The sequence below is a fragment of the Macrobrachium rosenbergii genome, chromosome 3 (genome assembly GCF_040412425.1).
Source record: "Macrobrachium rosenbergii isolate ZJJX-2024 chromosome 3, ASM4041242v1, whole genome shotgun sequence".
NCBI lineage: Eukaryota > Metazoa > Arthropoda > Malacostraca > Decapoda > Palaemonidae > Macrobrachium > Macrobrachium rosenbergii.
Genome location: NC_089743.1, coordinates 4,731,300 through 4,735,000, shown reverse-complemented (window position 1 = coordinate 4,735,000; position 3,701 = coordinate 4,731,300).

The following is a 3,701-nucleotide window of genomic DNA, read 5'->3' as shown; positions in this document are numbered from 1 at the left end:
TGAAGCCTTGTTGCTCGTCAGCTCAGAACATGGAGACGCACATAAAACTTTGAATTCCACAAGTTTTAGCAAACTTAATAACTATGTAGAATTTAAAAGAAATTTGTTTTTATCACTCTGGGAACCAGTAAATCAGACTGACGGTTTATATAACCTAACTAGATTTCTTAACCCACAATATAAAACAATTGCTAATTTGTACAAAAGCGTGGAGAATGCAATAGAAAATAAGCGAAGATTTAGAGAAGACAGGTATTACTATAGGAGACAAGGATCAGTTTGGGGCTAGTGCCCAGAAATTAGTTGAGCTACGGCATGTGTTAAATTACCTGTCATTTGGAACCATATAATATTCTTGGAGAAGAGGAAAAGAAAGCTTTCAGAAAAATAAAACTTGATCCCAGAAAAACAAGCCTTCAAACATTGAAGACAATGAGAAAGAAATCAAAGGAAAGAATAAATCTATCCAAGAATTCGTTTAACAACAAACACAAAATGAAAGGAAAGTCAGAAATAATAATCCTAATTTTAAACTGAATAATAAATTCTATGATAATTCCAGACAAGCAGGAAATAGACCAAATACCTTCAAAGGGAAATATGCCCAAAATACTAAAAAAAATGGAATCCAGATCAAAGGGAAGAAACAATCTAACAAAAAGGGACCACACAAACCTTATAGATATGGTCAAAACTCAAACACAAACACTTCAACCCAAGTGAACTATCTCCGCTCAAGGCAGCCCTTACCCAGACAGCCTGCGAAAACTGCGGGTATACAAATCATTTTACAAATGAGTGTAGAAAACCTAGAATCTGCACGGTTTGTAAGAAAATAGGACATTTAACAAAAGAATTGCTGGTTTAAAACACAAGAAGGAAATAAAGAAATAGTTGAATTAAGTAGTAACCGCTCAGCATCAAATAAGTCTTCAAATCAATGACAATTTATCCCTACACAGAATACCACAAGAAAGTCCTTCAAGAAGATAAATTAAGAAGAATTAGCAAATAGGAGAAGTGAAGGTTCATCCACACTATCCATATTGCAGAGTAAAAAAGTAGTATTTTCCATGGATGAAGAAATAATCAGAAAGGATTTACCTATCATTAAAATTCAATACAGAATAAATTATGTACTGTCATATGGATTCAGGTAGTACTGTAAGCATAATAGATAAACACACATTAACAAGTTACTTAGGCGTTAAAGAAACGCTAATTCAGGTCAAGCAAGATAATAAAAGGAGTAGCGGGTAAACAGATAAAAAGTTTAGAGCAATGTAACTTAGAAATAGACCTTTCGTCATAAAACTGTTGAAAGTTTATAGTTCTAGAAGACAGGTTCTTTCCCGCACAGGTGTTGTTCTCATATAAATTAATGAAGAAATGTGGAATTATACTGAATTGCCGAAGGAAGGATTAACGTTACACAAGATAATAAAAAAAGCGTATACTTTACGCCCAAGAAAAAAGTTTCACCCAAATCTGATCAATTTGTCTGAGACGGCAACAAGCGACAAGACATACAGAAAATAATATCATCAAAGAGAACAATCAAATTAAAATGAATGGTAACGGAAAGAGGAATTTCAAAATTACAGACTAGAAAGATAAGATGTTTGTCCAGAAATTATACCCTCAACAAAAAGTGACCAGAAATAAATAAAGGTGATCTCAGTGTTCTAGAATATGACAAGAACAAGACATTTATGAGGATAATTATGCAGAGATAAATACAGAACATTATAGCAATGTAGTAATCAGCTATGATAATGAAGGAAATTAGTAAATGAAGTACTGTTGTTAAACAAAATAAATAAAAGTAGATATAAATGATATAATAGCAGTAACTGAAGAAACTAGTATAGATGCAGAACATTGTTACTTTGCAAAACAAAAGATGAGGAAGTATGTTGTGTAAGCACTGCTGATGATAATAAAGTACAATTAATACTAAACAGACAGGTAATTTTGCATCCAAAGTGTTTAACAAAAATACATCTAAGGGGAAAAAAGAGATAGGAGTTAAAGATGTTCTTTACTAAATGAAGAGTTACAGAATTTGTCAGAATGGATAATTCTTTAGTCCACATGAAGGTGATACTTGTGAAGTTTATGTCCAGAACTACTCAGATAACAAACTAACACTTTATGCAGGCATTATCTTTTGTAAAGGAATACCTATTAACAATCCATTACTAACATTAGAAGAAGAAGCATTTTTCTCTGTAACTGGTCAAACATCTGAATTAAGCAAAAAGTGAATAAAACAGATTTTCAGAAAACAAAGATAGATTAATTCAAGTATTAGAAAAATACAGAGATGTAATAGCAATAGAAGGAGATAAATTAGGTAGAACAAATGTCCTAAGGCATAAAAATTGTATTAGATGATGGAACAAAACCATTCTTTATTCTAATTACAGATTACCAATAAACCAAAGACCCATAGTTGATAATTTGATAGAAGAAATGAAAAGATGGGAGTAGATCATTCCTTCTAAATCTCCATATAATTCTCCATTACTACTTGTTCCAAAGAAAGATGGAAGTGGAGACTTGTGATAGACTATAGAAAGTTAAATTCAACACCATCCCCGATAGAATGCAATGCCAGTGATTCAAGATATTAGCTCAGTTAGGAGGTGCAAGGATATTTTCATCTTTAGATTTACTTAGTGGATACTGGCAAGTACCTTTAGACGAAGAGTCAGAAACCATTCACAGCCTTCAGCACACAAAAAGGAACACTTGCAATTTGAAGTCATGCCATTTGGACTCACTTCATGCTCCTTTAACGTTTGTTAGATTAATGCTTCAAATATTGGGGATATAGAAAATGTTGCAGTTTACTTAGATGATGTTATCATTTTTTTAGCAAAGATTTAGAAAGTCACCTCAAAACATTAGAAATAGTCTTGGAAGATTAAGAAGAGCAGGATTAAAAATCAAATTAAAAAAGAAATGTCAATTCTTAATGAAATCTTTGGAATATATAGGACATGTAATTAGTGAAGATGGTCTGCAGATGCAAGCAGGCAAGATAAAAGCAATAGTTGAATATCAGCTCCTACCAATTTGAAAGCATTGAGAAGATTCCCTAGGAATGGTAGGCTACTATAGACCTTTCATTAAAGGCTTTGCTACAATAGCCAAACCATTAACAAATTAACAAAGAAAGATGTCAAATATGAATGGAATAAAGAACAAAGAGACAGCTTTCCAAACACTAAAAAGTAAAATGACCAGGAATCCCGTACTAGTCTACCCAGATTTCTCGAAGGACTTTTAGCAGCCTGTGATGCATCAAGTACCGGGCTAGGGGCTGTATTATTACAAAGGACAAAACAAGAATGAGAGCAGTATATTATGCCAGTAGAGTTTTGAATGCTGCAGAGAAAATTATAGCACAATAGAAAGAGAATGTTTAGCATTATACTGGGGTCTAAGGAAATTTAGACACATAATTTTAGGACATAAAGTCAATGTACTTACTGATCACAAACCAATTTGTGATTTGTTTTAAGAAGAGAACTTTTACAAATAACATGAAGTTCAATAGATGGTTCATTAGTGTGCTAGAATTTGCCCCAGAATTCAGATATATCCCAGGAAAATTTAATACACTAGCAGATACATTATCCAGATCCCAAGAAGAAACAGAAAAATGTATTACCATTAATACTTCTTGTTTTAGC